Raw genomic sequence first — 24308 nt, forward strand, 5'->3', positions numbered from 1 at the left:
GCCAGGAAAATAATTTGTATGAATTGTGTAAGTGCAAGGATCACACCTGCTCTCCAAGGTGTTTGTGCATTAAATGCTAGCAGTTAGCTCAGAAAATATTTGTACTATAAATTAAGGTGGCCAGGTTTTGTGAACGTGAATGTGCATTTGCATGAATTTAGAGGTGTAAAGTTAGAGTGCAGTTTTGATCATTTGGTCTCTGGCTGTAATCACTGACTCTTTAATGTCCATACAACAGCAAAAAGACATTATTTTTCCAGACATAACTGGAAAAAAGTCTGGGTGCCTGAAAGTTTCACTGTGACTCTCCTAAATTTCCCAGATTAGAAGATCAAAATGTGTGTCTTGCTTTTGGGCTCACCTCTGCAGAAGCTGAAATACTGACTTCCCATCACTATCCCTAGTAAGTGGCAGGCACTCGGCACTGACATACTGCAGTCGGGGGTATTCTACAAGTGCTTAAGTATACTATTTACATATTAAGAAAATTAGTGAAGTACTAGAAGTACCTCCAGATCTCTTATGAGTAAAGCATGGATGTTTGGAATTACAAGAAACTAATCAGAAAAAACAATTAATAGAAAGTACAATTGGCTGGATACAGAGTACTGCTAAATAAACTCCTACAAGTGTGAAAATGTGGATAAAAGTTAAGGCACTGCCACCTGGAAGAAACAAGAAAGACTGAAACCTTATACAAATAAAAGTTTCTGGAAGAACAAAATAAGGGGGAGCTCCTTTCCAGCCATTATCTTCCCCATCCAGTGAACACAAAATCTGGATATTAAAATGAGCAAAGTGCTAAATTTCTCAGTGGAACTTCTGTCATTAACTTCTGTGGACATTTCACCTGTTTTAAGATATGAATATTTGTATGGTTCTGCAATAAAATGATGAAGTCCATCATTCATGGCAATGAACAAAGCCATGTCATCAAAATGCCTGCCACTATTGCAGTGGATAAAAAGTAATATGACCTCCTGTCACTGTATTCACTCGTCTCAAATGAGGGATAGATGTCAGGGGAATCCCCAAGTTTCTTTAATCCACTAATATTTCTCAATAATGGGAAGATAAAGAGTAATCAAATTGTGAATGAATTTGTGTCAGAAGAGTCAAATCAGCAAGAGGCAAGGCAGGCCAAATATACAAGATTTATGGCAAGTAAATGTAAAATTAGTGTTGAACCCGATGAATTAATCATGTTCACATTTGGCAGAAGTAGAGACCTTCATGACAAAACCACCCCAATAACTGTAATTGCCATTTTCCCTAGCTATGTAGTCACCAAATATGTTCAGCAAGTCCAAGTGAAGGCATGTAGTCTGAAGTACCTACATGAACAGCAGCACTTCAGCCATGGCAGCAAAATTACTTGGCCACTACAGTCACAGGGATAAATTGAAGACTTTCCGTAAGTCAACACTTTCAACTAGTCAACTAGTACAAAATCTATATAAAAGTTTGTTTTAAAAATACAGGGGGGAAAAAAAATACAATATACTATGTACTTTCCTGTTCCTCACCATAACAGATTGATACCAACACTGTAGCTTCCCCCTTCAGGAGGAAAAATGTGAAGTTAATGAAAGACAGAGATCCCAAAAAAAAAAAAGTTAGGTTCCTGAAGAATGAACAAATATTTGTCAGAATCTTTTACTTACATACTGACACGTAAAACCAGAAATCTAAGATACTTTGAACAAATCAGGTCCCTGACCAGCATCCTTTTCTGATCAACTGTTTTTTTGGGGAGTGGTTGGTTGGTTTCTGGTGTGGGGGTTTTTTGGTTTTGATTTGTTTGGTTTGGTTTTCTTTTTTTTTTTATAAGGGTTTCATTGTTATGTGCCCTTGAAAATCGTGAGTCTAGGGAGCTGTGGAGGCTATGCAATATTACTTAATAACACCTGAATTGTATATTAGTGCATTGACCTACTGTATGTGCCATTTGTACAGCCTGGTGGTTAGTTTAAAGCAAAAACAGACAGAATATCTGCTCCAAATTGTGATTTTCACTTGCTATAGTACATAAGGACAACTCCTTACTTATCTGTGATAGGAGTGAAATTAAAAGACTTACTCAACTCAACAGATTTCAAGCAGTCTAAAAAAGTGTGGCAATTATTGGGTGAAATCTTCAATATTTTCTAATCTCTGTAGATAATAAAATAGCTCCAAAAGCTATATTATTTGAGTGTCTACAATGGATAGACACTATTTCATTTATTCTGATATGGAATATGCAAGCAAATAGAGGAAGAAAGCCTTAAAACAAAGAAAAAAATCTACATAAAGAAATAATAGAAAAACACATGGAGAAATCCAAGCCAAATGAAAATTAACTTTAAATGTTTCCTCTCCGCAGTATATCGTGTTCACACAACCAATTAAAAGAAATGCCATCTCGTTTGGAAAGTATCTATTGATTTCCCAGTTCATCAGATCAGCTTGATGTGTCCGGCAATGGCTCCTATGACATCATCAATATTTTTCTATTCAGAATAATGACTTATTTTATATGCCAAGAGCTATAAAAAAGACTATATACATATATTTCTATGGACATCAGCTTAAAAACCATCTCGATTTCCCCCCTTAACATACAATATTTTTTATCCACCTTTAAAAAAAAAATTTGGATCTTGCCATGAGATTCATTTATGGAACTCAGTAAATTTTTTTAGCTTATAAACTGACCTCTAAATCATGTTTCCCCTATTAGATGCTGTCGCTTTGGCCTGCATTTGGGGTCCAAATTACACACATTTTTCTTTTACAGTATGCAGAACACATTTCAGAGAAATCCTTCTAGCCCTGGTGCCCCCTCCCCCTTTCTTCTTTTGCAGTCTCCTGTATCTTTTAACTGTCTGGATTCCAACTGCTACATATTATCTCTAAATCTTTCTACAGAGTCAAAACAGCATCCATTTAGCTAGATGTTTATTCTGTTCAATTTGCTCATGTATGTTTTTTAAGCTACACTTACAGCTGACTCTCAGCCCGGTTTCTAGCAATGGAGAGGAGGAATATTTATATGGCCTGGATAGAAGATGCACCCTAAATCAGAACTCCCTATAGGGCCAATTGGCATAGAAAAGAAATCAAGCAAGATCTGAGCCAGGAACCAGCAATGAGACAGTTTTGACATCTAACCCCATGTAGTTCTTTCTTATTCTCACTCTGGGAATGAGGGAGGTGGAAGAAATTCCTCATCTTTCCTATCCCTTTCCAGCCTTCTTAACACGGCGGGCACCTAGGCTCCACTGGGACACCATTTCACCATGGCCCAGGGTGTGGGGGAGTTTAGAGACCCAGAAAACCTCCTTGCAGCTGGAAGTGCAGCAAAATGGAGCGGTATTGCTACTTTCAGTTATTCCTGGTTTCATCTGCTTTTATACAATTCAGCTTGTTTCAAAGGACATGGCCCAAGGTGCCTGTGCTAAGCAGGCTAAAGCAGAGTGCTTCCCCCCTTGCAGTAGGGTTGAGTGACATGCAGCTAGCTCTTTGTCACCGGCAATGCCATCACCTGCGCAAACTCTGAACTGGGGCCGATCACAGCACCTTGAATAAACAAAACATAATACGTGGCCCCAAACCCACTACTTTATCGTACCACTGTAGTTGTTCCTGGAATGTGGTTTGCTGACCTCTGGTGGTTATCAAAGCTGTGAGAGACGGTTTGCCAGTCAGACCTGCAAAGTTAAAAAGGAAAATATATTAACTCCTAAAGCATGTGCACCCATGGTGTTAGACAGGGGGAAAAGCTGAAGATTTTAACCCCGAAGTTCAGGAGCTACTGTCCTATGCTGCGGGCAGATTGAAGTGTAACATTTATTCCTGTATCACTTTAGTTTGGTATCATTTTACCCAGCAAAAAGGTCTGAAGTAAATGAAGGAGAGCAGAAGCTTCTGTGTCACATATGCTTTCACCTGGGATATTTCCTTTGCTCTTCCTGCCTGCATGGCTCATCACTACTAACCCTTACACGGCCCCTTGTCCTCAGAGAAAGGCTCTGATGTCCTCTGGCCCTGGACTCAGAAAGGACACCATCAGTGGCAGGTGCTCAAAGCCATTGAGGCAGGAGCGGCAGAGACAAGCCATGTCCCTCACAGGCTCAGAGTCTGTCTTAGGGAAATTCTGGCTAAGGCTTAGTATTAGCTCTTCTGATATGGGCCTAAACTCCTGGTTTGAACTTAACTCTGAAAGTAGGTCCAAGGCAAAACTGAGTCAGCAGCAGTACGTGCAAAGTCTGGGGAGGGCCAAGCGCCCAGACCTGCCTTCAGCTGCTACTCCCGCTGTCCCTGACTATCCTCCCTACCACACTCTGCCCATCAAGTCAGAGATGATTACATTAAATTCATTCTCTGAGAATTAAAAAAAAAAGGCAAGCCCTCCATCTCAGACATTATTAAAGTCTGCTATGAGTCATGTTTGTCCTTGGTTATATTCCTTCCAAGGAATTGTTTTCCTCTGCCCATGGAAATGTACGCTAAATATAAACACAGCTTTCTCAGTGACATTTGACCAGTTTAATGACTATACCATCTTCAATGACACTTTCTGTTGTTATGTACTGAATCCAGATTGTTCCTATTTGCCTTTTTTTTTCTGACAGAAGAGTGGCTAAACCAGACTATAGTCTATTTGAGTCTGAAAATTTTCTGGTTACATGACTGCCTGAATTTTTCCATTTAATAAGTGACAAACCTTCTCTCCTTTTGCTTGTTACCAGTCGACACGCGTTATTCTGTTCAACACTGTACTGTCTTATCTATTTCTCTAGCTTTGTCACTGATCTCCCAAGCTCCCTGACTGCTAGAGCTGGTCCTTGCAATTTGTTGAAATTACATTGAATTAATTGATAGAGACAGTACCAAAAAGGATTCAAATTAGTATCCTTTTTAGATCAATCTGCTGTGAAAACTTGCTCCAAACAGCTTTTTCTAGACCAGTCCCAGCTTAGTTAAGAGACATAGACTTCTGTGTCAGAAAATAAGGTAACAGATGGTCAAGAGCACATCTGGTTAGCATGCTCCTGGAAAAATGAAAAACCACATCCACACTATAACCATACTACAAATGAAACTAAACTCAGTTTTTGTTAAAGCAATGTAAAAGAAACATTGTGTGAATACGGCTTAAGGGTGAGTGCTGTCACTTGTTTTAAACTATTGTTTTAGACTGAGTTTGTAAAGAATCAATAGAATATCACCCTACAGATGACTCTTGGGACAAATGATCATTACAAACAGTTAGTTCCCAATTCTCCTGTGTAAGCAGGTGTAGACTGGCATGTTCAGTATCTGCTTGGTGAGACAATAGTTCATTTCTTTATTAAGGGCTAAAATTTGTCCTCTGATATGTGTGAATAGCTCCCATTGAAGTAAATGAAAATGTCAATTAATTATTTAGCTTAGTTACAAGGGTATAACTAGAGCAGTAATGAGAAGAAATTAAAAGAAGAAAAATTTAGATTGACTATCAGAAGAAAATCCCAGGCAGTGACACTATTTATAGCAGTGAAGCACATGTGTGATTTTAAACATGTGATTTATACTGCCTTGTTTCTTAAGGCTGCATACATGTATGTTTCAGTTCTTAAACTGGATCTTAACTACATTTTGCCCATCGTTATAACATTAGACAGTGGAATAATTTCTCTAGGGAAAAGAACACTTGGGAATATTTAAATTAGATTGGAGAAACATCAGGAAATATAGCACAGAAATCAATTCCACATTAACAGGAAGATATATAGTGGTTGATCTTTATCATCGCTGCATTCCACATAGTGTTTATAATTTGGATCTTATAACTTATTTCCAACTGTAAGACACGGAGGTCTGAGGCGGCAAAAGGAGGCATTTGTAGTTAACTCAGTTACCCACATAGGCCAGATATATTCCACCAGGTAGATAAATACTCCTGCTCCTTACCACAACCAGTCATCTCCTACATGGAAAGTACCCAGAGCCTACAGAGCATGGTTTGCCACATCTTTCTCAGCAATAAAGACAAGTAGATTGACCAAGTCAAGGCAGTCTGATTGTACAACCTGGAGTATCCCTCACATGCAGGATACACAGTGCTTACACCCACTGTTGGTAAAGTTTGATATTGAATGAAGGTGGCTCTGTGTGTTTCCATGCTGTGTCCATGGACAAAGGTAAGCATTCCTTTCCTATTGGAGACAGCCAGGGTGAGCCTGCTGTTCATTTAAATCATCCTATGATATTTAAATCAGTGGCGAGGCACACAGACAAATAGTGCACCAATCCCACTACTGGGCAATCAAACTCCACAAATTTTGCAGTCTGCTTCCCTGAGATAGGAAAAGTGTGCACTCCACTTGTGCAACCTGGGAAACCAAAATACCATTCTAAAAAGTGCTTTTGCTATTCTTCAACTGAGAATCTATACATCATCTTTAGCATCAAACTGTACATCCCTAGTATAAGAAAAGTGAGAATTACAAATGCAGAGGGTAATGCGTGAAGCATACGCTGCTCAAAACTGTTCTGCCAAATGCACTGGCACACATGTATTCTAAATTGTGGCAGCAGAAATGATGGAAAAGCCTTTATGTTTCCTGATAATATAGTTCTTTGAAACACTGCTGATGACTCTCTCTCTCTACATCATGTCACACAGGACAAGGAGTGGGACAGAGCTTCTGTGATTCTCAATTCATAGACATGCCATACAATACAACAAGCCAGCTTTATAAAGGCATGCTGAATGAGGCTCTGCCTGCGAGGGAAATTTAATTGGATTTCTTTATAGGTTGCACAATCCCTTGAAAAATTATGTAAGAATAGAATGATTCAATTTCAGCATGCACTTGAATAATAATATTTTTTAAAAGAGAGAATTCTTCATGCACACACAGGAAAAAAAAAGAAAAAAAAAAAAAGTAAAAATGAAAACAAGCTTAACCAGCAGTTTTCAGACCAAATAGACTACATGGCCTAACTTTATTCACAACGGGACAGACATTGTGTGTGTCATTGTCCTGGGTTAGGATATAAAAGCACAAATTATAAGCCATCTGATGTGAATATACAGGCTTTCATGGCTTCTGGGTTTGACTTTTTGGAAGAATAATGGCGTATTTCATTCTGTCCCCATACTCTGAATCAAAGTGACTGAGAAAAGAAATGGAAATAAAAGAAAATATTGCTTTACCCAGCTATCAGATCCACCTCAATGAATAATGATGAGTTCAAGCACTACAGGTTTGAGTTGCTTGGGTGTAACTTAAATAGTTCTGTGCTTTTCTTAATATTTTACATGTATTTTCACATTAAGTACTAGCCAAATAAAACCAGCCTTTGTGTTTCTTAAGGATACATGCAAGATGCTTGCAAGTGTGCATGTGTGTGTAGATATACAGCATATATGCCCAACAATCCTACCAAAATACTAGGTAAAAAGTGGCACATAACTTCATGACTGCGTGTTGATTTTTGTTACATGCAGATACCACAAATTATTAACCCTATGGTAACTTCAAATAAAGTTGTAAGGATAGCTTTTATTGTATTTAATGTGAAAATGAAGAATATGACTCAAACTGTAATCCCAGTGTTACTTAATTTTGTGGTTTTAACCTGTTTGTTTTATGTTCTTGACCTCCAGTGCACCACAAAGTTTTGGACTGGGTATGTAAAAGTGCTTTGTATCATTTTCAGTGACTTTAGCACACAAGGAGGGGACAAATGCGACTTATGGCTCCAGAAAAGAACAGAAGGACGATTGAAACTGTACAATAAACATGTTAGTTTTATGCTTCTGCTAAAATTATCGGCAATTTTGATATTAAAGATTTATCATTAGTTTTTAAAAAGCAAGTTGTCTTTCATACATGACTGAGCTCTTGTTTTAGAAATGAGAGTTCTAAAGGTAATGACTGAAATAAAATGTTATATACAAAGTGCACAAGTTTGCAGCAAAGTGTAATTTTTGTGATCAAGTATAGAGCATTGACCTGTAAAATACACAGACCAGTGAGTATTACAGCAGAGATCCATCAATACTGAACTAACTCTCTTATTAACATTATTTATTTTAAAATGTCTTCTACTAAGTTTGTTTTTTGTTTTTGTTTTAAAACACAATGTTAATATCCAGAGGTTCTTATATTTGACCTGCTTCAGATTGGTACTAGGATGGTTTATTGTCTTGAATTTGTTGATACTTGAAGATGGGTTTCCTCAGGCAACCTGTTCTGACCTCTTCAAGTACAGAGGCTGTCCCAAGGCTTACAAATTCCTCTGGTGTGTTTTGACCGCAGATCTGAGTGTTCAGGCCTTAGAGGTGACTAAAACTGGCCTCATACATTTGACAATTTCCCCACCTAGTATTCAATGTTATGCCCCTTCTGAGTCCCCTTGTGGAGAAACTATAGGAAAACCAATATTCCTAAGAATTGAGCTTTCAGAAAAAAAAAAAAAGAAAAAAGAAAAAAGAAAAGGCAAGATTCACAGACTACATGGGGTACACTAACCTTTTCAGTGTCCAAGCAGCTGAATGGCTTATAGTCTGGTGGCTCAGTTGGTGAACCCAACATTGACATCATATGGGTCATTTTGCATTTGACATTAAGCAGGTCCTTGAAAAATGTAAAAAATGTGAAAAAAAGAAAAAGAGAAGTCTGTTGTTACAAACTCCTGATGTCAAAACAGGTATTTCTTAATTATTTTGGGGTAAAACTAACCTGAGTACAATATAGACTTATAAAGGTGCTCAGATTGTTTCCTCAAAGAAAATAAATGACGTGCACTCACTCTCTGTTAGTGGAGATGAAAGGGGGTGACAAAGAGATGGCTTTGAAGATTTGACAAGAGAAGGAATGGCTATATGTGGATGAAAAGGGAGGAGGGAAGAAGGAGGAGCAGAGGTTGGGGAAAACTATGTTGATTAACGGGAGTGGGTGTAACAGGATCACTGTGAGGAATGACATGTGAAAGAGTGGCGAAGGATGAGTGCTGGGGCATGGGGGTCTAGAGCAGTTGCTGGTGGAGAGTGCAGGATGGAAAAAAAAGGCAACACTGATTTGCGTTCTATGATTCTAAGAAATAAAAGGAAGTAAGGGAGAGTTAGCCTTTAAAGCCTCATACTGCCCCACAGATGTGGGTGAAAATTTTGCCATGGAAATTCATGAGTCAGCACTAGGCCTTATGAAGTTCAGAGATTTTTGCTTTAAAGTCTAAGGGCTTTTGGTTTTGATTTCTTATTGCTTTTTATTTAGAAAATGATGGACAAAGTCAATTTCTTTCCTGATCTAATTCTGTCTTCAGGAACATTTATCTGCAAGCAGGGATGTCTGATAATATTAACATCCATCTCCCCCAACCTTCCATCAACACTATCACTCTCAAAATTGCTGTTTGTTACAAAGCACACATGTTATCCTATTAATGTCAAAGAATAATTCACTTTAGCCTTTTTCCTCTGCTAGGAATGTAGAATATGGGTTTCCATTTATCTTTGTTTGGCATGGCAGCCACAATCTGACTGGAAGGTAGATATGCAGGTTGATAATATAATTGTTTTCTATATAAATATTGTCATGAAAGCAAAGCATGCAAGAGCAATAGTCTCTGATGACTGGACAGATCTAGCTTGTACAAATCAAGCATTTACAGATTAATTATACTTGTGAAAGATTTCTTCAACTTTTCCACCTAAAAGCAAACTCACGCTATTGAAACTGTATTCTTTTTTTGCGTTGTTTTCATAGCATAGACTTTTTTACACTAGTTAATATTGGATCAGTACTTCCAGCCTAACTAATCCTCATTCTTTAGATGTTTAAGACTAAGATACATTAATTCAGAGGGAACTCCAACTGAATGAAGAAATAAAAATAATAATAAAAAAAAAAAACACAAACAAAATAAACAAACCAGCACACACACACACACACACACAAAAGTGACATTGTTTGTGATATATGTAACAGCAGAAACAAAAAACAGACTGCCTTACACATACCTTTTTGTCTGCTTAAACAACTGTCCTATTTTATACAATACAATTTTGAAGGTACAGATTGTTCTTGTGTATTTAGAAATTTAGACCACAGAACCTTCACCCAGCACCCATTTCTTTTTCTTTGTCAAAATATTAGTGCAGCTGATCTAATGTTAGGCAAATATATTTCACCTGACACATACTTTAGTCAGAACTCGTGATTAAAGACTAATGAGCTTTTATCCTTTGTTGTCAACACACATGCCTTTCTTGGGCAGTTGCTTTCTCTTCCTTGACACCTTTCCTTTTTGTTTCAATAGTAGAGGAAAAGAAGTAGAGTGTGAGTAGGTTGGAGGGCAAGTGCTGAAAATTTCCAGCCCTTCCATTTTGGCAGGTCCACTGGATGGAGTGGGAGTGGGAAGGCCTGGTGACCTTTCCTGCAGGAAATGAAAGTGCACATGCAAGAAGAGGTTAGACTATGCTCCCAGGCCAGAGTGTTTTGGGCAAGCCGCAAAGACTTTGAGTAGTTCCTGCTCAGAGTCTGCTCAGTGTTCAAGTCAGGGAAAGCTGAACCAAAGCAAACTGCCAAGCCTGTGCCTTCAAGGAGAAAGTTAGTAGAGACATGTGTCATGAGTGTCAGTGTAAGGATGTTCAATGCTAGTAGTATCAAACACAACAGTAACAAATCCTGAGATAGATGGAACAGCTTATAAAATTTGTTCAGATTAGGCAGGTAGACTATACTATATGAATAATTTTAGCAGTGTTAAATTGTGTCTGAGACTGACTGACATGCATACTACAGAGCTCTCCTAACTTCCAAGACAGAGTGGGTCAGTTTGTGCTTGTTCCTGGAGCCTCTCTGGTGCAGAGTGCAGTGGTTGCCATGGAGCAGGGACCACACTGAAATAATGAAACACCATTTCACTGCCTTGAAGTGTCTCCTGGCACTGTTAACTAAATAATGAAGACTGACTAATAAAAGCTACACCTCAGGATAAGATAAGCCCATGATCCTCAGAGTTGTCTGTTCAAATGACAGTAATTCTGATATTGTCCCCCATATAAAGTACTTCAGAAGCAGATGGAGCAAGAAACTCCCCTCGCTGAACTGCAAGCTTCTGAGTTTGCTCAAAACAAAAAGGGAAGTGTACCAGAGCTAGAAAAGTGGATGAATACCTGTTGAGAACTCCAAGGCAATTCCAGGGTGTGCAAGGATGTACTTAGAAAAACAAAAGCTCAGCTCACATTGAAATCAGCCAGAAATGTCAAGAACTACAAGAAAGGGTTCTTCGGATATGTAAACAACAAGCAGAAACAAGGAAAAAATTGACCTTCTGTTAAACAGGAGCAGTGAATTAGTCAACAACAGTGCTGAAAAGGCAAAGATCCTCAACATTTTCTCCACCTCTGCCTTTACCAGCACTGTTGGGCCCTGGGCCTTGGGAATAGAAATCCAGGTTCATGCTAACACAGACCCATCGTCAGTGAAGGAAGAGGTGGTACGGGAACTAGTACAGGAGCTTGACCCCTACAAATTGATGAGCCCTGATATTATCCACTGAAGGGTGTTAAGAGACCTGACTAATATTGTTGCCAGGCCTCTTTCCATGAGCTTTGAGAACTGGTGGAGATCAGGGGATATTCCAGAAGACTGGAAGAAGGCTATTGCACCCCAGTCTGCAAGAAGGGCTTAAAGGAGGATCCAGGAAATTATAGTCCCATCAGTCTTACTTCAGTCCCTGGGAAGGTTATGGAGTGAATGCCCCCCTCCTGGGGGCTGTCACAAGTCAGATGAAACACATGACTGGGAAAAAACAGCACTGATTCACCAAAGACAAGTCATGCTCAACAAACCTGATCACCTTCTACGACAAAGTAACATGCTCGGTTGATATGTGGTGAGCAGTGGACATTGCCTACTTGGCTTTCTCCAAGCCTTTTAATACAGTTTCTCACAGCCTCCTCCTAGGGACACTGATGCGTTACGATCTAGACAAACTGTTTCTGTGGTGGGTGACGAACTGACCGGCAGACCATACCCAGGGGGTGGTGGTCAATGGCTTCTCTTCAAACTGGCAACCTGACATGAGTGGAGTCCCTCAGGGATCTATGTTGGATGCAATGCAATTTAACTTCTTCATAAGTGATGATGGCATCAAGTGTACCCTGATGAAGTTTGCCAATACACCAAACCATGTAGGGAAGCAGACACTTCAGAGGGGAGAGCCACCCTGCAGTATGGCCTGGATAGGCTGGAAGAGTGGGCTAGCAAGAACCTTACGAAGTCCAACAAACACAAATGTCAGGTCTTGCACCTAGGAAAACAATCCAGGAGTGCAGCACAGGCTGGAATCTACCCACCTGGGGAGCAGCTCTGTGGAAAGGGACCTGGGGGTCCCAGTGGACAACAAGCTCAATAGAAGAGAACAGTGTGCTCCTGCAGCAACGAAAGCCAACAGGATGCTGGGCTGCATCAACAAGGGCATCACCAGCAAACAAAATGTCATTATCCCACTCTACTCAGTGTTTGTCAGGCCACACTTGAAATACTGTGTTCACTTTTGGTCCTCACTGTGCAAAAAAAGATGTGGAAGGCTGGAGAGGTCCAGGGAAAGGCCACAAAGATGATCAAAGGACTGGGAAACCTGACATAGGAGGAAAGGCTGAGAGAACTGGGCTTGTTCAGCCTTGAGGAAAGAAGGTTTAGGGGAGACTTCATCACCATGTTCCAGTATTTAAAGGGTGGCTACAAAGAAGATTGAGACTTTCTTTTTACAAGGAGTCACATGGAAAACATGAGGGGTAATGGGTACGAGTTACTCTTGGGGACATTCCAATTGGACACGACGAAAATTTTTCGCAATGAGAACAATCATCCCTTGGAATAATCTTCCCAGGGAAGTGGTGGATTCCCCAATATTGGACAGCTGGGCAGGGTGGGGGGCCATCTTGTCTAGACTGTGCTTTTGTCAAGCAAGATTGGACCAGATGATCCCTGAGGCCCCTTCCAACCTGGTATTTTGTGATTCTATGACTCATACCCAGTACAGACCTGGGTAAACTTCTCCCACCTGGCTAACAACATTGCTCCAAGTAAAGCAACGTGGGAAAAACAACTGAACTCAGAGAGCATAGTTCCAGATTGGATGAGCACATCCACTATTTTGCTGTTGAGGAAGGAGCAGGATAATGCTCTCCTTCCCTTCTACCTTTTTGCCTGCCAGTGTCACACTCCAGCTTTGCACCTTGTGCCAAATAAGTCACTACCCAGTGGAAGTTGGTACCAGCTGTGAACTTGGAAAATGAGTGGGAGATGAAGTGAAGATGACCTCATTTGACAACTGTTATGTTGCATGAGCATTTTGGTAAACCGGAACCTGAAAGACCTTAAGGATTCCCTGAGTCTTAACACTAATAAATATATCTCTAGGAAAAAATGTGAAATAAATGCTAACCCAAGAGAGATATACAACAATGGATTTCTCAACACTGGCAAGCTGACCTGCATCAGCTGAAGTCAGTTGAGTGTGCTGACATAAACAGACAAAAACCAGCCAGAACCAGACCTCTTGGTAACAAAGAGGACTAGAAATTTACCTAGATTTGGTAAGCACAAATCCCAAGTGAATCAGTGGAAACATCCCAATTTATGCTAACTGAAAACCATTTGAAGCTAGGAGACTCTTCTTGCTGTTAAGACCAACTTTCCTGCTTCTCAGTTTAATCCTTCTGGCCATTTTGCCATCTCTCACAAAACAAAATTCATTACAAATTTTCTGGCTTGAGTTACTCTGATTTTTCATACTCTTGCAGCATGGGTCTGGAAACTATTAATAGAGAAGTGCTGATCAGCTCAAAACTGATTTATGTGGAATAGATCCTGAAAACTGTAGACTTAATAGGATTTAGGGAGGAAGGGACTCAGAATAGTTTGCAGGAGCCAAAAGACCAGAAGTTGGGCTTTTCTGAAGCAGTATGTGATCTAGGCACCCAGTCTCCTCTAAACTCGTGTAAGATTTGGTCTCTCAAGGTCAGTTTCTTTAAGATGGCTCCATTCTCTTTGGCCTCTGAATTTCTCTGCAAGAGCTAGTAGTTGCTGACTGCTTTTAGAAAACTCTCTCTCTGCCACCTCAGTCTCTTTTAGATAAATCTGAAAGCTGTTGTTAAAACCTTAGAATGCTATGACAAATGAGGTAATTGTTTCATAAACTATTTGTTAGACAAGAAGTATCTCATAGGGTTTTGCTTGACTAATTTGTTTTGGTTTGTTTCTGTAAAGCAAAGAAGGTGTTGGGGTGTTCTGGTCTCCCCAGGTCTCAAAAAGGCTGTTATGAGCATCCACCAGAAAAGCACAGTCAATGGTGAGGAAAGGATTCCCTTTGTCTAGCCCTCCAGAGGATGTGCGTATTCCTTTGAGGAGAGAGGTGATGTCCACCTCTGTGTTCAGTAATCCTCTGTTATACTCCAGGAGCTAACATCAGCAGCAAGGTTTCTTTCCTGACTGAAATGCAGATGGAGATCTTGTGCATGATCACATGAATGTTTGTTTCGTTGAATCAATCCATCATACCCAGATTTCTATTCAGGATTTTAATGGAGGAATGTTTAATATTTAATATTAAACCCCCTTGTAAGTCTTGTTGTTATAAAACTAATTCATCCTCTGGTTTAGCTCAAAGCTACACTGAGTCTCTAAGTGATTCCTTTACAAGCAAATCCATCACCCTCTGAAAACAACCTTTTTAAAGTGCATATATTTCCAGCTGCTGACATACTTTAAAACATGTACCTTTTATTTAATGAGAAAGACCCTAAATATCACAGGGTACCCAGTGGAGAGCAAAATCCTTTATTTTCTTAGCTTTCTTGATAGCAAGATAATTGCAAGGGTGAGCACACTCTTTGCAGCAGCTGTGATTATTGGAAGCACATAAGTATGTACAAGGGGTTTTTTAGTGTACTGGCATAATGAAAGAAAATGCATGATCCAACAAGTCAAGTCCTTATAGATTGTCCAACACTAATGCATAAGGGTCAGATAACCCTCAGTGGCTCATTGTGGTAAGACTGAGGCAAATAGCCAGAGAGAGCTCCAAGAGGGACCATGTCTGTAGCTGACAAGTTCTACCATGGCGCTGTGTGGCAGAGTGATTTTTGTGCCAGTGTGGATCCTGAAGAGGAGCAGTAGACTCCTGTCTCTATCTTTGTCTCCTTCAACAGTCTAGTGAAAGGCAGATGGAGAGCATGGCTTCTTCTCCTCAGCTTCTGGCTTTGGTGTTCCCTCCTGGGGTGTCTGGGAGCTACTCCAACATTCCCAGGTATAATGGCTTTCACACAAGAAATTCCATATTGATACCTGATGTACTGCTTATGCTCTGTGACTTAGGACAATATCACTGCACATTTTTTGTATCTCCTTGTCAGTAGAAAGAGGCAAACACGGACCAAACCTCTCTCTAAGTTGCTGAAGAAGACAGGGCAGAAAAGGTGGCCTGATTTGTAACACCGAAGTTTCTCGTTACCTAAGACACTTACATCTGACAGAGTTGAATCGTTGTTATTCAAATCTCCTGGGCTGTAAGTTCAGACCTTAAACTGTAACTCACAGTTGGGTTATACTTGGGGTCTCAATTGGTCCTGATTAGTTATTGCTTCTTTTTTCAGCACCTTATTTAATGAATCTCATTTCAGTGCTTTACAAATCTGTGTTTAGGCACTAAGGTGCTTTCACAGCAATGACGGATGTTTCAGTATGTTTTTCCAGAAACTGATACAGGATCACAAAAACTCTTTTGAGCCTGTTAGCATGAAGATGGAGAAGTAAGAATTGATATGGGTGATTACTTGTAAACAGAGACCTCCTGCTTTCCTCTGTCTTCTGACTTTCAATCTAGAGAAGTCAGAAAGCTTCACTTTCAGGGCTACAGACCACATTTGTCACCATATGAAACCAGGCTGTGTTTATACCTTTTGTATACCGACATTCACTGAATTTTGTAAGGAAAGTTGCAAAATGGCAAGTAAACCTCATAATTCCCCAGAGGAGTACACACGACCCATTTGTTAACTCACAAAGCCAAATAGAATTAATGTGCATTGTGGAGCCACAGTCCCTGGAAAACATCAACACTCTGACAGTTTCTTCCAGTCAACCATTCTGAACATAACAGTTTCTTCCAGTCATCTAATCAGAAATTAAGTGCCTACAAACCAGAGCACAGAATCTCTTAATCTCATTTTGCAGAGCAATTGTGCGTCAGGACATCAGTATTTAGACTAATACTGTCCTGTGATTTTTTCTAATCTATCCATTTCAAAATGATGACCTCGGATAGGATCATAATAGTATTTTTGGCAATCACCATCACTTGAAGATCGGTCCTAGTTTGTGTTTCATTCTTTCATATTACCAGAGGAGAAAGATCATGGCTGCATGTATTTATATCAAAATGTTACTAGCAGGTGCTTGTCTCTTAAATTAGGTGTTCTTTGTTGTTATTATGCAATATTGATATTTTGGCAAAAAAGTAAATATCCTGAGACATGTGTATGTATACACACACAGTTAATATACAGGGAACGGTGTCGTGAAAAGAAATGCAAATTTAAAAATAATATAATGCTTGGATCCTGTCAAAACTGTTTGATGGACTTTGACTCTTCAGTTTCACTTTTTCTACCAGCACAAACCAAATGAATGCATATGAAAGCACTTATGAAGAGTGAGGGGAAATTTAATGACACAGTATGTGGTGGGGACTCTTGTCTAAGAAAGAATATTTCACAGAAAAAAGCAAGAATAATTGAATTATCTACAAGGAATTATTTTTAAGGAACCAAGCAATGCAGCCGAGAAGGAAAAGATAACTGCTGCTTTCTTTAGAGGCACACGAAAAATAAAACAAAAGCTGAATTGTCATCATCATCATCGTCATTAGAAAAGAAGATTCCTTTTTCAGTTTCACTCAATAGGTATTTGAGGCATGCAAAGCACATACGATTTGGTCCCATGCTTTCAGAGCCATTGCTGTGAGATGTATATACCCTCCTTCGCATGAAAAACTGTAATCACAGAACTTGCAGGGTACTATAAATGTGTAACATTTAGATAGGTGTCCTTCTAAAATGCTATAGATCTAGAATTAATTCACAGTAATATCTTATGGGTGTGTTTTTCTGAATCATCCTGCATTTCTGCAACTAGAATATAATTTGTTACAAGACAGACAAATGTGACTGGCTCCTATTGTGCTAGGGGGAAAACCTTGCAGATGGCAGAATTACTTAGCCTAGAAGCAGTCATAGCCTGTGACAGCTAAGGCAGGAATGAAGGCTTCTGAAAAAGACGAACAGAGAAAAAGAATAAACAAAAGGAGAAATTGACATACCATTTTAGGTTTTAAAGAATATGATTGGTAGTAGGACAAGGTAGTGCAATTCAATATTCCAAGGTAGAAACTCTCTGTGTTGTGTTTGTTTCATTTTTAAATGTGTTTGCTTCATTTTTGGTGGAATCCTGATGCTCTTAGAGTAATGGATGGAAACTATGAATTATTTCCATTTTTGGTTATTGTTGCAGCAACGTGATCATGGTACGTTGTTGCAGCTGATTCTTCTGCATTGTACTAATGAGTGACAACTGTGTGTTTTCTTAGGTGATGGTTGTCATTCATAAAAAATTCTCTTCAGTAGCTGTAGTTTGCTCTTTATTTTTGATGGGTGTTGACACTAGTTTTTTAAAACAAACTGACTCTCCTAGCAGGTTAAATTAGAGGAAGGTGTTTACTTTCAATTAATAGAATTTAAGCGATGCAAGTGGTTGATCTAGAAGAGCTTGGAGTGCACAAAATGAGCTTGGGCCAGCCAGGGAGCAGTTTAGCATCTTGACTTATCCATGACTGAACGATTCTGCCCTATCTTGGCTCTTGAAATATTGTAAGTTTCAATAAGGAACTGTGAATGGGAAAAGGATATGTCTGTGGATAAAAATATACACCTACACGGAGTGAGCATGTGTGTGTATGAGTGCATGCATGTCTGTGTATAAAACTAAGCTTTTCACCAAGTTTCAGACTCATTCCCTTACCAATAGATGTTATGTAACTAATACTGCTATTACACATATCTTATATATACTGCAGTCAATGTATTGCTTTAACTGTTAAGAGGTACTAAAACCTTATGAAAAAATAAAGGTTGTTGTTTTCCAAAGTTTTTTTAATAAAGAGAGAAATATCCAGATAGGCTACAGAGTGGACTTTGCAGGAAAGATGGCTCAAAAGTGGATATGGGTTTTTGAGGAGGGACAGGAGGATTAGAGGAAACTTAGGAATGTGAATCTGCTTTTCTACAGAAAATCCAAAAACATCTTTGTTGTGAGAAACTACGCTAACATCACACTGTTGTTTACTGATGGATCATACTGGAGGAGAAGTCTGTCTTATTAAAATACTCCCTATGGATTAGGTGAATAGAAACATTTCCTTAAGGAAATATCTATGAAAACATAGCCACAACATCTCTGTATCACTCCTCATTGGGAAAATTTAACAGTTCTGTGGAGACATTTTGGAGTATGAAAATTAGGAGCCTTTCACTGTGCTTTACATGCTATTTGAAGAGTTACTAAGTACTTAAAGGAACTTCTGTGAAATGCCTACAGAAACCTGGCTTATTATTTCTCAGCTCTTCTCTGCTGTTTCTGTCAGGTTGAAATGCCACTGATTACAAAATGATCCCAACTTAGGATCTAGTAGTAGGATAAAATGTCCATCAAAAAAATCCCTCAATACAGATATGTGAAGTGAAACCAAAAAGCCATGTATCAAAAAGGAAAATATAGTTATTGTTATCACATCTGTCAAAAGAATTACCCTGTTTCAGTGAAACTCTTTTGCACTAGTCCCTGTAATAAAGGATCTAAAGGATGACTCCAGGAAGAGATCAACTTGTTAACAGAACACCATGTATTGACTGTGTTCAAAAAGTCCGTATATTCAGCAAATCTCCATTGTAACACACCCTCTGCTATTGTAAGAACAGTAGTTCCTGTGGCGAGTATTTGACTCCAGTCTGAACTGTATCTTTTGCACTACAAAACTTCAAAGTCAGCCACTTCAGAGAAAAGAGATGGAAACGCTTTCCCTTTAACTCTGTGCTTAACCATTTAATGAAGAGTCCTGTCTTTAAAAGGTCAGTGAAGATACAGCAGCAGAAAGTGAGTATAACAGGATACACTCAGTACTTTAAATGCTGAAGACTATTTTATAAGTCTATTCTGGTGATATTACAGATACAATCCAATCTGTCCATAAATAAGATAGGCTCAAGCTTTTCATCACTTGTGTCATTGTGAAATTTGGGCAACTTCACTGAAAGCCATGGCTATGTAGAACTTTCTGGGCTTCCACCATCTGAAAAATTTTCCTAAAACTACAGAAGAAAAATAGGGATTTGATTTGCTCCTTCATGCCCTTGCCCTTTCTGCAACAGAAAGGACTGAGGATTAGCTAAACTTAGTTTGCTCTGGTTCAATAGCCAGCAATGGTGGGCATTTGCTGGGTAGTTGACCTTTGCCTTGTCACTTTCTTATAAAAAATAAAGGAAACATAAGGAGGACATTTATGTAGGAGCTGTAAACAGTTGGCTTGTGCTTTTTATGTACGCACTTAATGTTCTTGTTTTACAACCTTAACTCTCCCAGAAGAATTTGTAACAGTCGCTAGGCACAAGCATTTGATGTGTGCTGTTTGTGATGGTAACATGAAATCTGCTACAGTAAAGTGTTCTGGTTAATAAAGGATGAAATACTAAGATCATTGTCAACAAGCATGTCTGGGGCAAACTTGACAATTCTTTTTACAAAACCGAAGCTCTAAAATTAGACATATGATACATGATTCTGTCCTTCTTTATGTTGCTTTTATGCTGCACTTAGGCTAGTGAAAAACTAAGAAAAAGGAGGATGAGTCTGAAAGTTGGTATTTATGTATGTGTACAAACATAGATGTACACGGGCTGATGAGTACAAGAGTCCTTATTGTTCTTGGTCCTCATTGAATAAAAATTTACACTGGTGAACATCATATCTTTATTAAGAACTGCGTGTAAGAGAAACAGCACCTTTGGGTTTTGTTTCATAATTCTTCAGGTTTGCTCTCTTTCTAGCAAACAGTAATTAACTATCATAATTAAATACACTAATGTAACCTAGTAGTGATTACTACTCCATTTACATAGAACATAGGATGTAGGACATAGGACCTCAAGATCCTAACATCCTGTGGTGAGTGCAAAGCCTTAGAAAAATATCTTTGCTGTATGAATATATTTTTCTGTAGTAAGCTGATTTTTAAATGCCAAATATTGAAACAATATCTACTGGAGGGGGGCAGGGGGGAAGTGGGAAGGCTGTGCAAATGTTAGGCTGCTGTAAATCAGGATAGTTTTATTTCAATTAACAGGTCTGTGCTAACTGACCCCCACTGATAACCAAGAATGAATTCCTTTAGTCTTGAAGATCCAGCTCAGTATGAACTTATCACTGAGAGAAAAATGATTGGCCCAAATATACAAGTACTGTAAATGAAGACAGCTGGGATGATCTCAGTAGAGCTCTGCCAGTGTACGTCACCTAAGGGTTTGGTACAACAATTTCAGGCAAAGAAGATACATTCGTTTCAGAAGTTTAATTATGTTTTATATGCAGTTACTAGGTACTTTTGGGGTATGTTGGCTACATAATAAAAAGCAGGTAATAAAAAGAAAAAAGCAACCTGAATTTGCAGGTGGTCTGTTTTATTGGACTACAGATAAAAGACAAGCATTTGAGAATCACAGTGTCTTCCTTAAGAGCTAGAGAGGAGGGCAAGTTGGGGCAGCAGAAATGAAAGCCTGGTTCTGATTCAGGCTTCATAATTATATTCAGAGACAGAGATCAAAGCGGGAACTGAGCAGGAAATGGCAGAGAGAAAGTCAGGTGCAGATATCACACCCTACTCAGCTGCCGTCATCAGCCAAAATTTGGGAGCCAGTCCAGTGTGGTGAATGAATGTGTTTGTTTAAAATAATTACCTTGACCAAAGCTCGTTATTGTTTTCTTCTGACTGCTTTAGGTGTGAGCTGCTACCAGCCTGATTTTAGTGGTACAGGTAGCTGAGCTAATACAGTTGCCATCAATAACATATGAAAAATCCTGGAGTCTTTATTCAGCTTCTACTCAATCTTTCCTAGGAAAAGTAGTGCTGCTGAAATGGGGAAAAGTGGACCTGAAGTCAGTGAAGACTTATTTTGATCCTTCAGAATACCCTAGTGGAAAGAGAAGATGTCATCCAGAGATTTCAGCAGATTGACTCACAGTGAAGCAACAGCCTGTAGTAGTTCAGTGATTGTGGAGAGGACTTTCCCCCCCCCCCCCCCCCCCCCTCTTCCTTTTTATCCTTCTTTGGTGTCACATTACTTAACTAATTTGAGGTTTTAGCTTGGGATCCTAGTAAGTGAGTAAATCATCTTCTGGGGAGGCGTGAATAGCTGATCCTGGAGGTACTACCCGATCTGCTCTGTTTCGATGCTTACTTGCTTCAGGGGAAGGCCCAGCTAGGAGGAAAGACCGACTGCACAGATCTAGCTAAGCCTCTGCTCAGATTCTCCTGTTAAGGTTTCCCCCTTGAACACAGACATCTTGAAACTCTTCCTAAAGGTGCACAAGGGGCTGAGAGCAGTCTCTAAGGACTGTGTGCACACAGCAGAAAGTACTCATTAAAGAACAATTAGGGGCAGGAGCTGCTACATAGAAAAGGGTATGATGTGTGATGTAAAGGCAAAGCTCAGGCAAAATAAAAGGAAGTCTGATAGTGGATAAAAGAGAAGAATCTGAGAAGACAGGCACTATTTAGGTTATAGAAGAGGATAATTTTACAAATTATCAGAAAATTGGTAACCACATTTCCTTACATAAAAATGTTAATCTTTATCTTAAAACAACATAAAACTTCCAGAAGATTTTGTCATGAGTCTTAGAGCAAGTTTCATTCCCATCCGACTTCTAAACACAATCCATATAAAGCTGTAGAGTTCAAATTCAGCCGTTCAAGGAAATCTGGTTTTGCCCACACAGTAATTAACAGAAATACTGAAGAATTTGGTCAAAGCTTCTTCTTTGGCTTCCTTAAATCCAGGGTTGTTCTGGAATGTTCCTCAGTCTGTTCCTCAGATTTTGTCCTTTTCCTTCGGCCACTCTGGACAGCCAGGTCACAACATCTGCAAGCAGGACAAAGGAGTCATTTGGCTCATTACGTCAAAAGGTGTGTCCGTGGGAACAACATCTACCATCTTTGGAGAATAATGACAGACAGACGACTGCATTACAGTGCCAGAGGAAAAGCAGCAGCCAGGAGGTAGATCACCCCTTACTCAAATCTGGGACTAACCTCTGTCAGGAATCAAACTTTTGGAATGATATGGCAAATCTTCCTGACAGGAGAGCTGCTATCAGTTTGCCTTGGCTTTCACCCATTCCCATGCCAGCTGGTTATGTCTCACTGGGGAGTTTCCAGAGAGGAACAGGCGTTGTGCCTAGCAATCAGCTCACTCATACTTCTCTCTCTCTTTGGCTTGAAGATGTCATAAATAGCAAAAGCAATAATTCCTTCAAGTTATGCAAAAATATATGTCCAACTGCCCACTTTTTTGAATACAGAGCTAGCTAGCTAGCTATTTCGGTACTAGTGACACACAACTTTGTCACCCAAGACACAGAAAAACACATGAAATTCTTAGTGTTCATTAACAAAACACACTGACAAACTATGTGCTGACAAAATGCTGAAAGGGGGTGTGTAAAACCCTTAGGGCCTGATCTCTCAAGACATTTCAGAGTCTAGAATTTTTCCAACTGACAAACTCCAGGCTTGCACTTATCATTGTAACAAACTTTTAATTTCTTCTTCCCTGTTGCTTTAGAAAAAGACTCGCCTAGTTCTAGGATGCTGACCTCATTCTGTGGTTTTTTCCTATGTAAGAAAAATTCTATACACTTTTCAGTTATCTAGGCTTCAAAATCACTCCTGCATCTGAATAGCACCTTCCTAAAGGAAATTTTAATCACATATAGCAGAATTAGTTTCATCTTCTCTATGTGCACAGTAAACACAGAAATGTAAAGAATGACAGAGAAATACAATCCTATAAAATTCATAATCAGAGTTATCGAAAGTCTGATTATGTATGCAAGAGTACATCTTTCACAAGGTAGTGACATCTGTGATGCTTCCTCACCAAAACATGTTATTTAGAATAGGTTAAGAAACTTGTGTTATCCAACACATAGTGTGGGCAGGTACCAATGTTTGTTACTAAAATATTATTTGCCATTAAATGTGTGCATTTCCTTAAATATTGTGCTCAGCTGTGTAGATTGTAGCAGATTCAGTGTAAACCAAGTGTAAGAGATATTCCTGGGACGTGGGGACTTCACAAAGCCCAAGATCCAGCTGGTGAAAGTGTCCACCTACTGCTACTGTGGAGATTGTGCCAGATATGCCTTTACTCTCACAGAGAATACTCTGGAGTTTTGTTGCAAACATCCAAATTAGCCCGTTGGTGAGACCAGGCTGGCGTCTGGATTGCACTGCTCAGAGGCAAGCGAGGGGGAAGGGTGGCTGGAACCTAGAAGCTGTTCAGAAACTCAAGACCTACAGGGTTGATGTGAATGCTTTCATTCCTAGCAGAAATTACTCCAATTTGTGCTTCTAGGATTTCAGGATCAAACAAACTTGAATTGAAAGCACCTCAAGTCTACCAACAACCCACATTCTTGCCAACCAAATCTTGAGCTCTAGCTTTTATCCCTGATCTCGCTTGGCTTTTACCTGACTCATCATGCCTTTCTGCTCTTCACCTCACCCAAGTGTTTCTCAGGGGTTTAGTTTCTCTTTTCTTGTTCTTTTCTGAGTAGAACCCAGGATTATGCCCTTTCTCTCAGAAATTATCCATTTGAATCTTCTAGCCAGAATTGCTTCTTTCATCTTCTAGCTCCTTGGCAGTGGCAGAAGGGGACAATACGTCTTGTCTTCTACTTTTGCATATTTTCTCTTGGCCTCTGTGGTTTTATTCCTTGTTTCTCTCACTAACCAAAATTCCCAATGAGCCTTTTATTTTTGTCCCAAAAATACTGTTTTTTTTCTCACAGTCTTTCAACCCTTTGTCAGTACTATATCATCCCAGTTGTTGGATTAATTTAACAGTTATACTAACAGGCAACATAAGGCAGGGAAATCCCTTTTTCTGCCACATGGCTTTTACTGCAATAACAAAACAAACAAACAAACAA

General features: G+C 39.4%; 1 long non-coding RNA gene across 1 annotated transcript in view; it reads right to left on the reverse strand.

Annotated features, from left to right (window-relative positions):
* LOC139826529 (uncharacterized) overlaps positions 1-3694 on the reverse strand; it is a 12251-nt gene extending 8557 nt beyond the window's left edge. The window contains exon 1 of the long non-coding RNA XR_011736648.1: positions 3614-3694. This is a non-coding gene — a long non-coding RNA (uncharacterized lncRNA). The remainder of the gene's footprint in view (positions 1-3613) is intronic.
* Positions 3695-24308: the final 20614 nt, after the last annotated feature.

Source organism: Patagioenas fasciata, chromosome Z, assembly GCF_037038585.1.
Source record: "Patagioenas fasciata isolate bPatFas1 chromosome Z, bPatFas1.hap1, whole genome shotgun sequence".
Lineage (NCBI taxonomy): Eukaryota > Metazoa > Chordata > Aves > Columbiformes > Columbidae > Patagioenas > Patagioenas fasciata.